Raw genomic sequence first — 14906 nt, 5'->3', positions numbered from 1 at the left:
AAAATCTGAAATCTAAAACCAACAATACATACAAACAACAGATGCGACACCTGTAGCTTTAAGAAACAAATGCCCTCTTAGTGCCTGTTGTAGGTAGGGTTGCCAGGTGCCCACTGGAGGTGGGCAAACCCCCGGTAATGTGCCCCTCTGCCTGCCGACCAGCTAAGGGCTGGTGGGCAATTGTGCACGCACGTGCCGCCTTGCGAGGAGCCTTAGACCACTTAAAGGGTCGCTGCTGCCCTTTAAGAGTTTGAGTGGTACCCTTTAAGTGGTCTAAGAGTTTGAGTGGTCTAAGGCTAAGAGTTTGAGTGGTCTAAGGCTCCTTGTGAGGCGGCACTTCCGGTTTACAACCAGAAGTGCCATGTCGGCGCGCGCGCATACGCGCACACACGTGGTCAGCAAAGAAACCTCCTGCCGAAGGTGAGTGGGGACCTGGCAACCCTAGTTGTAGGGTTGCTAGGCAACCACAACAGCACTGCCATCCTTCAGGCCTTAGTTTCTGTTGGTAAAAGGTAGGGGGGAGGGGGCAGGGCCCTTTCCAGGGCTGGTTTGTCCTTTGAGGGAGAAATCATCAGGCCTATGCCCTGCAGCAACCACTGGGCAACTTGCTACCAAGTACCCACACCTTGCTCCTGTTCAACAACACCTACCTCACAATAGCCACTGTGGTGTTGTGATTATTGGGATCTGTGAGATCCAAATTCAAATCCCCCCTCTGCCATGGAAGCTTGCTGGGTGACTTTGGGACAGTCATGCACTCTCAGCCTAATCCACCTCACAGGGTTGTTGTGAGAATAAACTGGAGAGGTCTCCACTGGGGAGATAAGTAGAGGAATAAATGAAGTAAATAATAAATATAGCAGAAGATGAGAAGCAGCTAAAAGGTAGGTTTGTTGGTGAGCGGGAAAGTGAAAAGGAAGAAGGGAAAAGAGGGGAGAATATGGGGACTGCCAGAAGGAGGGAAAGAGGAAATAATGGGGAAGGCTATACAGGGGAAAAAGAGATGCTCCCCGCAAGTCCTTGCTACTCCCCTACTTCCAAATTGGTTTTTCATTTCATAGAGATGGTTTCATGTGCCACTCATGCATATCATGGAAGAACCATTTTTTAAAAAACACAAATAGCAAACATATGTAGAGAGTGTGCTTGCATCTGTTCATTAAAGTACTTGTACACCTGCCGTTTTCCTTGGACCCAAAGTAGGTAATGGAAATATAGCCATCTGAAACCACAAAACTGGAAACACTTTTCTTTTACATTTGTCACAACAGGATTTGCTTTCCAACCACCTGTATGCATGCACACACACACACACATACACACACAGAAAGAGAAGCAACAAGATGCTTCTGCAATACATGGAGAGATCATCCTCAAGTCACAGTGACAGATGGAGCCAGTAACTGGGGATATTTAAAGCACACACACCCACACACACACAAAACAAGAGCCAGGCTTGGTCATCTGTATTGGAGCACTTAGACTGGTTCAACCCCAGTCAATTGGGGCATAGTTGCCATCACTGCAAGCATAGTAATAGTACAGGATGACATAGGTAATGTATTTAGTTGGTGCAAAAGGACTATGCTGAACTATTGAACTGCTGTGCTGAGCTTGAGGCTTCTGCTGCTCCAGGCTCCGTCATCTGTTTCTCTTATTGGACGGTGAACTTTGGCCATCCCACCATGGATTGGGGGTGTGGGTGGCTCCGGGTGGTTGGGAATGGTATATAGTTGGGGTGCTTTGCAGTTAAGTTAGTTCTCTCTTCCCTGTTAACTGGATAAAGCGGTTGCTGTTGGAACTCTGTCTCTGGCCTCGTGTGTAACCTACGCATACATAATAACATCGATTAAAAACAAAACACAGTTCTCTTTTCCCTGTTGCATCCCCATTTTATCCAGAGGGTGATTTGTTGTTGTTGCGTTTCAGCTGTTGTGGAACAGAAATGGAGCTTCTGTGGTGAGGATGTTCCTAGGAATGATATCTGTTCCAACACACCTTGAGGGCAGGTTGCTCAGGGGAGTGATTTTAAGCAGTTCTCCCCAGCTCCTATTTGGTTCTTCCAGTTCATTGTAACTCCCTGCAGTTCTACAGCTGCTTTTTCTCATTGGCACTCGAGTGATACTGAGAAACAGCTCCATTTCACATCTTTCTGTGAACTTCAGAGTAGTGAAGGGACGGCTGCCACAGCTGCCATTTGAAAGTTTTCATTGGCATGGCAGCACCATAAAGAACTGGTGCTGTTTGCCAGCCTGTGTCTTCTGTGAAGAGAGTCTGAATCAGAGAAGAAGAGTTTCATGTTTCTAGCTACGGCTATCTGAGAGTGCAGTCTTATTGTGGAGGGGGGGATATTGAGTTAGTGAACTTGCTACTTAATAGTAGTGTAAGGAATAGTGACAGAGTACCATGAATCATAGAATCATAGAGTTGGAAGGGACCACCAGGGCCATCAAGTCCAACCCCCTGCACAATGCAGGAAATTCACAACTGCCTCCCCCCCACACCTAGTGACCAGAAGATGGCCAAAATGCCCTCCCTCTCATCATCTGCCTAAGGTCACAGAATCAGCATTGCTGACAGATGGCCATCTAACCTCTTCTTAAAAACCTCCAGGGAAGGAGAGCTTACCACCTCCCAAGGAAGCCTGTTCCACTGAGGAACCGCTCTGTTAGAAAATTCTTCCTAGTGTCTAGACGGAAACTCCTTTAATTTCAACCCGTTGGTTCTGGTCCGGCCTTCTTGGGAAGCAGAAAACAACTCAGCACCATCCTCTATATGACAGCCCTTCAAATACTTGAACATGGTTATCATATCCCCTCTCAGTTTTTTCCTCTTCAGGCTAAACATACCCAGCTCCTTCAACCTTTCCTCATAGGACTTGGTCTCCAGACCCCTCACCATCTTTGTTGCCCTCCTCTGGACACGTTCCAGCTTGTCTACATCTTTCTTAAATTGTGGTGCCCAAAACTGAACATAGTACTCTAGGTGAGGTCTAACCAGAGCAGAGCAAAGCAATACCATCACTTCGCGTGATCTGGACACTATACTATCTGGACACCATACTTGATGCAGCCCAAGACCGCATTTGCCTTTTTAACTACCGCATCACACTGCTGACTCACGTTTAGTGTTTGGTCTACTAAGACCCCAAGATCCTTTTCACACAGACTACTGCTCAGACAAGTCTCCCCCATCCTATAATTATGCATTTGATTTTTCCTACCTAAATGCAGAACTTTACATTTGTCTTTGTTGAAGTGCATTTTATTAGTTCTAGCCCACTTCTCCAGCCTGTCAAGATCATCCTGCATCTTGGCTCTGTCTTCTACTGTATTTGCTATGAAGTAATCGTAGTACTAATCAGCTCACTGAGGGAAGGGGGCATGGTGTAGCCCAATCTCCTCGGAAGCTAAGCAGGGTAGTTACTTGGAAGGGAGACAAAGAAGATTCTGCAGAGGAAAGCAATGGCAAACCACCTCTGCTTAATCCCTTGCCTTGAGGGCCCCTTGCTGGGGTCGCCATAAATCTGCTGCAACTTGATGGCGCTTTAAACACACTTAGGGTTGCCAGCTCCTGGTTGGGAAATACCTGGAGATTTTAGGAGTGGAGCCTGAGGAGGGGGGATTTGGGGAGGGGAGGGACTTTGATGGGATATAATGCTATAAAATCTACCTTTCAAGTGGCCGTTTTCTCCAGGTGAACTGATTTCTGTTGCCTGGCGATCAGTTGTAATCCCAGGAGATCTCCAGCCGCCACCTGGAGGTTAAGCTTAATAGAAGGAAGCACCTACACTAACTAGTCACGTTGTGCAAAGGAATAGTAACAAGCTCTTGCAATATATGCAAAATAGTGATGTTATTCAAAAAGTGCAAAAACATGCAAAGTTACAATGATATGACAAACTCACACTTATATACATAAGTCTTCCAAAAGGAAGTCAATCTTGATAGGCACAAGCTTTACAAGGTAAGTACAAAAACTTATTTCTCTTAACATTTGTTCTTTTTGCAGGTAGAAATGTTGAAGTGCTGTGGAGGCTGAAACGGATCGGGAGCGTCCTTCCCGATGAAATCAACGCTTTCGCTGATACACGACAGCTTCTTCAGCCAAGAGCCTCACTCATACACTTGTCTAAATTCCCAATAAAATACAATACATTTTAAATATCTTATCTGACTTCCTATTATTTATGTGAACAGAACATAGTAAGCTATTCCAAATACATTAATAAAATCATACCTTCATCCAGCAGTAATTTTTCACAGCTTATTCAGTCCCAGGCAGTAATATTTCACAGCTTATCCAGTCTCATTCTCCTCTGCGCCCAGTAGGCTGCTTGAGAACTGTTGCCTGTGCTTAGCAGCACAGGTGAGTATTATTTTATTCATTACTACAGCTAGTCACCTCACTGAGTCAATCTAATTGTTGCAGCTGCCTGCAAATGGTTTGCAGGTTCTTAAAGAAACCTCACATGGATCTAAGAAGTTGTTAGCCAAAGTTATTTACAAAAAGCATGACAAGTCTATTTCATTATTTAATCCAAATGGAACATATGATTTAAACAGATGAATAAACTTCATTTCTTGCCTGAGGAGTATTTTTTGCACATCATCTATGTTGTAAGAATTGCCCTTATATGTCCATATAACAAAGAATCTAATATCATTTTCAGAATGTTTATTTTCCAAAAAATGTGCTGTTAACGGTGCATCCAATAATTTTGCTCTTAACCTAGATTTATGTTCTCCTATGCGTAATCTTATAGCGCGTATTGTACTACCAACGTACAATTTTCCGCATTTACATGTGACACAATAAACCACTTTACTTGTAGAGCAGTTTGAAAAGTGGTTGATTTTAAACTTGAAGTCAGTATGAACTGAGTGGAATTCTTTCACAGGTAAACTTTGAGGGCAAACACTACATGCTCCACACGGAAAGTGCCCCAAAACAGCAGGAGAGGGACGTTTGATTAGACTGTCTGAATGGATTAAAGTGTTTCTTATAGAGACATTCTTTCTAATGCCAAAAATGGGAGGGTTAGCACACCCTGGAATTCCAGATACTACATGCCAGTGTCTTTTTATAATATTTTGAATAGCACTGGTGTGCTTACTATATGCTAAGGAACAAAAAATTCTGTCTGGTTTAGTCTTATCACTGTTGTTAATCATAGACCTCCTGTCCCTCAAATCTGCCTTCATTTTTGCATTATTAATGACTCTTTCAGGAAACCCTCTAAAATGCAGATCTTCTTTTAATCTAAGGGCTGCTGTTTCAAAATCCTTGACTTGGGTTGAATTACGTTTCAGCCAAATAAATTGGCTGAATGGAAGGTTATTCCTTAAATGGAGTGGATGGTAAGATTTATAATGAAGTCCAGAATTCCTTGACATGGGTTTTGTATAGTTTCTAAAAGCTAGGGATCTATCATCTTTTATATTTAATTCCAAATCCAAAAATTGGATTGATTTCGCATTACAGGTTCCTGAGAATTTTAGATGCTCATCCTGTTCATTGATCCAACATGAAAACTCCTTGAAGGAAGCATCTGATGTAAATAAAAATAACAAATCATCCACAAATCTTTTGTACATGAGTAAGTGATCTTTGAAGGGGTTGTTATCCAAAATAAATTTGGTCTCAAAATTAACCATATATAAATTGGCTATCGCTGGCGCACATGAGGCGCCCATCGCGACTCCCTTGACTTGAATGTAATAGTCTGAGCCATATCTGAAAAAATTATTTTCCAGCACTATGTCAGCCAAATCCAGCAGAAAATTGGCAACCCTACACACAATCAGTTCACTGATTGTGCAGGACTATAGCTCCAGTGCAACTGGAGAGTCGTGAGAAGGAGCGAAGCCATGGTCAGAATAGACCTGCCCTCTCTGTGAAGGGGAAGATCCAGGAGTGGGGCAATACCAGTTGACATGCAGATCCCTCCAGTGCAACACTACTTGTAACTTATTCTGGAACAGCATCAACCAGCCTTTGGTGTTTGGAACCAGCCTTTAACACCCAGCAGCTACCCCTCTCCCTCATATTTCCCACCAACAGCAAGTTCTTCCTGAGAAATTAAGTCCTCAGATATTTGTGATACATTCATCTGTCTGGGAAAAGAGCAGATAATTCAAAATTTGCCAGTTAGTGTGCAAAACATATCGGAAAAATGCCCCTCCCACGTGCGCGTGTGTGTGCACACACACACACACAGAGTTTGAATTTCATTTTCACTTAATTACATGAAGTGTATGCACGGGGCTTGATAAATGTATATGTAATGGTACTGACTGGTGCATCACAACAGATAAAGCAACACTTTCCTTGAGGCAAGGGTAGATTCCTTCCTAAATTGCCTCAAAGGAATTTGTCTTGCGACTCCAAAAGGCAGTCCCTGCTACCTGCTGGTCCTAGACAAATGGGGTCTTGTGGCTGATGGTCATTTTTTTGAGTGAATTCTCTTCTAAGCATCCAGTTGTTCCTGTCTTATGCCCTCCCCTCTACGGCTCTCACTGGAGACCAAAAAAAAAAGCTTAATGCTGCTGTCATGAATGATTTATGGTCTTGGGCTCGGGTGCTCAAAATCCCACAATGCCTTGCAGCTGGCATTCTAAATGATCTCCTCTAGTCTGGCCCCAGCTCGAGTTATTAAGACCAGTCAGACTTAACTATATATGAAATATCACACAAGTGGAAAGAGACTCATTTCCAGAGACTTGATTCAGCTAATTTAAAATCAGCATGCTGGAACGAATGTATTATTTCTCATGTGGATGTCAGCTCGTATATCCTAGGAAACCAAACATTTCCCCTTGTAATGTTCTAATGGCCCAAAGTCCTCCAGGAGCAAATGTCCCCATTTGGGGCAAGGCACTGTAGCGGTGGTGGCTCTTCAGCTCCTTTCAAGTGGTGGTTCTTTGAAAAGATGGATGCTCTAGACCTGTTCCTGGGAGCTTCTCTCACATTTTTATCCTGCCCTTCCTCTGAGGAGCTGAGAACAGTGTACACGGTCCTCACCTCCATTTTGTTCTCACAACCACCCTGTGAGGTAGGTTAGGCTAAGAGACAGTGACTAGTTCACACAATGAGCTTAGTAGCACAGTGGGAATTTGAACCCAGCTCTCCTCAATTCTAGTCTGAAAATTTTATCGCTGTACCACACTGACTTGATGCCATTGTCTGGAGGAAATCTGGCAGTAGAACTGCACAGATGCTGCAGTATTCTGTTAAAATACTATGCAAGGTTGTGTTGACAAGAATTATGAATGGTACATGGGATATTATGAACCCTTTTAAAAAAAATATTATGCCTCTGTGCCTCTGTGTTTTGGTCTTCCAATGTAACTAGTTGGCTGCCGTGAGACAGGATGATGGACTGGATGGATCACTCGTCTGATCCAGCAGATCTCATCTGATTCTTTTAAAATATATATCTTTTTAATCAGAGTTACATGAAATAAAGGTAAAGGTGAAGGTCCCCTGTGCAGGCACCGGGTCATTCCTGACCCATGGGGTGACATCACTTCCCGACGTTTACTAGGCAGGCTTTGTTTATGGAGTGGTTTGCCAGTGCCTTCCCCAGTTGTCTTCTCTTTACCCTCAGCAAGCTGGGTACTCATTTTACTGACCTCGGAAGGATGGAAGGCTGAGTCAACCTTGAGCCAGCTACCTGGAACCAACTTCCATCAGGATCGAACTCAGGTTGTGAGCAGCGTTGGACTGCAGTACTGCAGCTTACCACTCTGCGCCACGGGGCTCTTACATGAAATAACCATGCAATATTACAATGCAGTTTTTATAACTGTTAGTGATTCCATTCATTCATTTCTTTCTGTTCATATTATTATTTCCTTCAGCTTGTTAATTATAGGAATATTGTGTGGAGTGATTCTTTTTAGGATTGCACTGTTTGACTATAGGTTGTGTGAAAAGGTGGGACCAATTTCCTGTCCCCATTCTCTACTCTTTTTCACAGATGTCAGCTTCCAACATTAAAAAGTTTCCACATGATCCACGTATCCATTTTCACGTATTTCATAGCCATTCTATGTATAGCAGGGGTCCTCAACGTAGTTCCCACAGACATCTTTCCTGGTGGACACCAAGTGCTTTTAGAAAGTGGGCAGGGCTAGGTGGGGGAGAGCCAGCGTAGTGTAGGGGTTAAGAGTGGTGGTTTGGAGCAGTGGACTCTAATCTGGAGAACCAGGTTTGATTCCCCACTCCTCAAGCGACAGACGCTAATCTGGTGAACCGGGTTGGTTTTTCCACTCCTCCACATGAAGCCAGCTGGGTGACCTTGGGCTAGTCACACTCTCTCAGCCCCACCTACCTCACAGGGTGTCTGTTGTGGGGAAGGGAAGGGAAGGTGATTGAGAGCAGGTTTGAGTCTTCCTTAAGTGGTAGAGAAAGTCAGCATATAAAATCCAACTCTTCTTCTTCTGACTAGCAGGGCTTCTGATTGGCTATGCAGATATTTTAAAAGTTGCTTCAGCGGCAGTTGCCACCACAGTGCAAGGATCTCCACTGAAGAGAAGTTATCTGGATGTAAGAAAATCTCTTTAAACAATATGTTCATTTAGAAAGGCATCCTATTAAACAGAGATTTTTGCCTAAAATGTTGAAGAGTTACTATTAGTTATGCATGATGTCACTCCCTGACATTTCGTGGTAGGTTCCGCCTCCTGGGGGCAGCCCTTTGGAGTCTGCTGCGCCCACTGCCTTGTGTCAGAATTCCAAGGGTGCCTGCAGGCTCAAAGAATTGGGGGTCCCTGATGTACAGGAACTGTCAGCCATATTTACTATAGCTTTTCTAATGTCATTCAAAAGCAGTCATAGCAGGCTGCATTTCCGTGTGTTCTTTTAAGCAGCACAATTTGTTCAATTTTTGTAATGCTCCAAGATATGAATGTTTTGACATGCAAATTGTTGCGGAAATGCCTCCAAAGTTTCCACATCAATGCAGGCTGAGGAAATTAATATAAATGTTAAATATCTCCTATGGCTGTAGTTATTTTGAGTTTATCAAATTAGTCCCGCTGGGACTGAAGGGAACCGGATCCACCGAGGGGCTTTCTCTTGATCCCACACTAGAGAGTTCAGTTTGTCTGAGAGCCTAGACTGTCAGCCAGGCCCATTTCACCCCATAGGAACCACAGGCCATTGCTTGGAGTGCATCATCTCCTGTGCAACTGTGAGCTCCTCCACTCAAAAGTTGTCACCTGGCTGGTTCAGCCTTCCTTATTGGGAAGGAACTCAGCAGGCAGGGCTGCTTCCAGCACAGTATAATCGCTTGGTCTAGAGCCTTGTGCAAGGTGGGAGGGAGGGCTGCACAAAGACACATCCCCTCGGGGCAATCTGGGGAGGGGGAGCACAGGCTGCCTCCCCCTCCCTAGCAAAGGGGAAGAATAAATGATGGCAGGGAGTGCAGTATGTACCACAACTACAAAACTTGTTGTTCCCGTGTATTGATCTGAGTTGTTGGGTTCTTAAAGGTCACTCCAAGGATATGGATAAAAAAACACACACACAAAAAAGGGGGGGGGAATCCTGATGGAACTCAACCAAAATGCTGATTACAAACCAAAGAGGTTGAGCTGAAAAATGCTAAAATTACAAATATATAAATTTTCATATGGTGCACCTATAGATTAAAAGCATAAAACTCCTAGTACAGACAAAAACTTACACATTCAATAAATACAAACATGAACAACTGCAATGTACATTCTTTCATTGACCAATAAGAGATCCAAAAAGGACCAGACGCATTTTGGCCTGGAAAGGCCTTCCTCAGTGGTCAGTATAAAATTATAACTTATCACACATCCTAATAATATAATCATATCATAATGGGCAGTAAGAAATATCTAAAAGCCCTTCTAGTACAGTGAAGCTCCCTGTAAATTTCTTTACTTCTTATATGTTAAAACCTGGCTTCACTGTCTCACCTTCTGTTGTATGCCGGGCTCTTAAGGATGTGGATACATCAAGCAATGTATTAGGTCAAACTCAATCAGGCTCCACACCAAAAACCTCCCACCGGTCGTGAAGAGGGATCTGGCAACCCTATTTGGAATTCTGAAACGACATGATGGGCACAGCAACAAAATGGCTGCCACAAAATGGCTGCTGCAGGAGGTGGAGCCAGCCACAAAATGGTTGCCACAGCTGGCTCAGTGGTAGAGCATCTGCTTGGCATGCAGAAGGTCCCAGGTTCAATCCCCGGCATCTCCAGTTAAAGGGACTAGGCAAGTAGGTGATGTGAGAGACCCCTGCCTGAGACCCTGGAGAGCTGCTGCTGGTCTGAGTAGACAATACTGACTTTGATGGACCAAGGGTCTGATTCAGTATAAGGCAGCTTCATGTGTATAACTTCAGTAACACAATGCAGATCCTTGTGCTGTGGTGGCAGCTGCTGCCAAAGCAACATTTAAAAAAATCTGCACAGCCAATCAAATCTCCAATAGTCAATCAGAAGCCTCACTGGGCAAAAGTCCTCCCTGGCCCCACCCACTTCCTAAAAACACTAGGTGGGCGCTGGAAAAGGTGTCAGTGAGTGCCATGACACCCACGGGCACCACACTGGGGACCCCTGCTTTCTTTTGCACAATTTTTTCTACCTCAATGGTTGGCCAGATCAAGTTGACGCAGCCAGTCCAATATCATGCAAGAAATGTCATGATACATCCACACTTCAGAAAACCAAATCAAATCCATAGAAGATTGAGTACCACATACACAGGACACTGCATGAAGATGCCCAACATCAGGGCAAAATTGTACAATTCAAACAGCTAACCAAAATAATGGAATATGTTGGAATGGAGTACTAAGCAAATGGTGGGTGCCTGCATGGCTTGGATACATCCCCATCCAAAACTACTGTTACCATATGAAAGTTAGTATACATGAGAGAATTGCCTTTAATGAGAATATCAGTCTTTTCCCCCTACCACAAAATTCATTATTTAAACTGCAAAATCTTTGAAATGGTGTCTTGCATATGGTTATATTTATAGCATAGAATTCAAATTCTGATGACGCCTTCAAGCACAAATTTGCAACATTAAGAGTGCTGTTTATTATTTATATTAGGTTATACTAATAAGTTTACTGGACAGGTTTTCTTGTTGCCGTGGAAGCTGTACCTTGTAAATTGCCCTGCTCAATTTGCTGCGCTGACCTCCGGGAGACTGTGAGAGCAGAAATTGGCTGCCATGGCCTGCCCCTGAAGAAACCGACTCACACACATTAATGGACATAATTAAGACAGAACTATAATGCACATATGCCCAGAGGTTAATACAGATTCTGCTAGCAAAGCTACAAAATGTTTTTTGCTTCTTCATGGTCTCCATTTCACCATGTCTTCACCGGTACAAGAATTTGGTCTGTGGTAGGGTTGCCATATTCAAGTTCCCCAACATTGGGCAACCGAATTTCATATTGTGCAAATCAAGCACTCTTCTAGTTGCTTTGCATCTTTCTTATAAACTACCACAAGTTAGGGGAGGATCACAGAAATTTATCTCTTTCCTTGATCCCTTTTGCTCACTCGAGGATATGCTCAGGCTCCCTTCTGAGACAGTGACCAAAAACTTGTCAGGGAGAGAGAGGAAGGTGGAGTGAAGTGCAGTGTCCTCTCTGCTCTGGTTTTGCGGCTCCTGCACCTATTCGATTAAATGAGCAAGAAGGAATTCCCATGCCAAATTTAATCACAAGTGTCTTATCCCTCTACGCGCCTAGCAGGCTGCTTTGATGGAAGCTGCTTGGTGATTAAATGTTGCATTAACTTCTGAATAAGGAACAGTAACATTCTTGAAGCTCATGGCTGAAGAAGCTGTCCTATGACAGGGAAAGCGGTTAAGTACATCCGGACAATGCTTCCCATCTTTTGTTCTTCTCTGGCTTCACCACAGTTCCTGAAAAATTTTTGTTCAGAGACATTATACTTACCATTTTGGAATTGTATATACACTGAACTTACCTTTGTAATTAGTAGCATTGTAGCATAGTTATTAGCTACATTTCTTTGTTCTTTGTCTTGTTCATATATATGTGTGTGACTTTGTATTCCCACTTGGGATGTTGATGTTGTTTAGCAATTAATATATGTTTACACCATGTTGACCATTTTGGAGCTGTGTACTATTTTTTAACACAACCAGTCTATTTAGTATTAGTGCTTTCCCCCCCCCCCCAACCTCCAAGTACTAGCTGGAGATCGCCTGCAATTACAACTGATCTCCAGCCAATAGAGATCAATTCACCTGGAGAAAATGGCCGCTTTGGCAATTGGGCTCTATGGTATTTAAATCCCTCCCCTCCCCAAATCCCGCCCTCCTTAGGCTCTGCCTCAAAAACCTCTCACCGGTGGTGAAGAGGGACCTGGGAACCTTAGCCTTAACCTCTGCACTGTACTGGTTACGCTCCCCCCCCCCCCGCCTTGTTTTTGCATTAAGATTTTTACTACATTTTGGAAAATTTTATCTCGCTGACTTTTAATACTTTAAATAGATTTTTTAAATTAAATTACTGTTTTGGGGGAAAATACTTTGGAAATTTGTCCTGACCTGGATGGCCCAGGCTGTCCTGATCTCGTCAGATCTCAGAAGCTAAGCAGGGGTCAGTCCTGGTTAGTACTTGGATAGGGGGCACCAAGGAAGTCCAGGGTTGCTATGCACTGGCACACCACCTCTGTTAGTCTCTTGCCTTGGAACCCCTACTGGGTTGCCATAAGTTGGTTGCAACTTGACGGCACTTTACACACAATTTGGAAATTCACAAGAAGGCATGATATACTTTTCCTTAAAATTATTTACTTTCAGAAGCCAGTTAAAGCCAAAGAAATAAAAAACACCAGATGGCACTACCAGTTGTTGCTGCAGGCTCTTCTGACAATACGGAAGCAAAGTATTCCCATGGTCCTCCCCTCCTGTCCATCAGAGCCATCCCTGTCCTCACTGGGTATGGCAAAAGGGAGGCTGGAGGAGGCCTTTACTCACTGTTCCAAGGAAGCAGAAAATGACACACTTTGCCTTCCAAGGTGGCCTAGAGAGCTGCTTTTTATGCATATGGATTGGGACCAGCTACAGGCCAGTCAGGCCAGCCAGGCAATAGGGCAGTGCTCATCTGGAGTCCCAGCATGGTTCAAAACGTGGTCCCAGTTTTTGTTTTGAAGCACAGCCACCTGTTGCTGCCCTGTTTGTGGAAACTGCAGGCCTCTACAGTTTGTGAATCGCCAACTGTATGTTACCTCTTACCCATGTAGGCAGCTATGTTTTCCAGCTCTGGGTTGGGAAATAACTGGAGATTTTGGGGGTGGAGCCTGAGGAGGATGGGAGGGAGAGGGGAGGGACCTCAGCAGGGTATAAAGCCATAGGTGTTTTATGCATGGTCGCTTTAACCTCATTTATTCCCCGATTCAACCAGGATCAAATTTTTCAGTATGCACAATATCTCATTCCTTGGAAGCTCAACGGTGTTTTGATGCAAAACGAACCCAGTTTTTCCCATTCCTCTTCTGGCCTGAATTAAACCGTTCCTCTTCTGGCCTGAATTAAACCACTCATTCTGGAGTCACAGAGCGTGCATACTTCGTTCTTGGGTTGAGCTTCCCCACGCCCCACCCTTTCCCAACCCCCTCCTCAAATCAGCATGCCAATGATTAAACAGGGGAAAACAGAAGATTGGCTTCTCTCACAGCCAATCACAAAGCAGTGTGTAAAGAGGTGGGGATTCAAGTGCTTCCTGCTTCCTGGGAGCTCTTTCTGAGCAAAAGAAAGGCTTTTTTAAAACGAGGCTTGGATTTCTCCCTCCCCCTTCTTTTAGGTAGCTCCGTTTTTTGGCTTTTTTTGTTCTTAAAATGCTTTTTTATGCGGCAGTTGCATTTGGGGGGAAGGAAATCTTCTCTCACGGGGAGCACTTCAAAGTCAGCCAATTACAGAGCAGCATTTAAAGGGGTGGGACTTGATTTGAGCTTGGGAGACTGCTTTTCTGTATTCATGGTTCGATTAGCTCACAGTTTCATCCGGCTAAAGTTATTTGTTTGTAACTGGAACATGGAAAGGGTAACCGCTGCCAGAGTTAATATGCCATCTCTAATACCCACAACCAAATATGAATTTTGTATCCACATGTTCAGCATTACATATGATTGCTTGATGAGCATATTGCCGTGAAATCACTTCTAAAGACCAAACAGAACATGTATGAAAATGGTAATGAATCAGAAAGACTGTGGGCTTTCTTTTAAGCTGATAAGGGCACAGAAGTGAAAAACTCTCAGATTATTAGAGGTTCAGGCGAGATAATAGGTTCTGAAGAGAGAATTAGTAAGGGGATTAAACATTTATTTATTGACTTCTATAAAGCAGAGTCAGCAGAGAGAGGTGGGATAAAAGATTTCCTTAAGCAGACTAAGATGCCTCAGATTTGTGATGAGCATGGCTCTGTTCTGGAAGGTCCAGTTTTAACAGAAGAGGTCCAGTCTACAATGAAATACTTAGTGGTAGGGAAAGCACCAGAAGCTCTGTTAAGTGAATTCCCCTCTATTTTTCAGAAGGGTTGACACTGCCCTTTGTTAAGTGCATCACTCTTTCAGGAAGGAGGCTCAAACGGAAGCTTGGGCATATAATGTCAATTTTAAAATGCAAGATGCATGGAAGCGATCGTCATGTAGACCAATCTCATTGATTACTACTAGGGTTGCCATTTCCAGGTTGAGAAAGAGATTTATAGATATGGGGCTGGAGCCTGGAGAGGATGGGGTTTGAGGGACCTCAGCAGGATGCAACGCCATAGAGTATACCCTCCAACGCATCCATTTTCTCCAGGGGGACTGATCTCTGTAGTCTGGAGATCACTTGTAATTCTGGGAGTTATCAAGGCTCCACTTCGAG

The 14906-nt window shown here is 43.8% G+C and overlaps 1 protein-coding gene across 2 annotated transcripts in view; it reads right to left on the bottom strand.

Annotated features, from left to right (window-relative positions):
* The window catches only part of STK32B (serine/threonine kinase 32B), a 64140-nt gene that overhangs the window by 34502 nt on the left and 14732 nt on the right, over positions 1-14906 (bottom strand). The gene's annotated exons all lie outside the window — the stretch shown is intronic.

The sequence above is a fragment of the Euleptes europaea genome, chromosome 9 (genome assembly GCF_029931775.1).
Source record: "Euleptes europaea isolate rEulEur1 chromosome 9, rEulEur1.hap1, whole genome shotgun sequence".
Taxonomy (NCBI): domain Eukaryota; kingdom Metazoa; phylum Chordata; class Lepidosauria; order Squamata; family Sphaerodactylidae; genus Euleptes; species Euleptes europaea.
The sequence above is the reverse complement of the archived record's forward strand: the minus strand, read 5'-3'. Positions and strand labels throughout refer to the sequence as shown.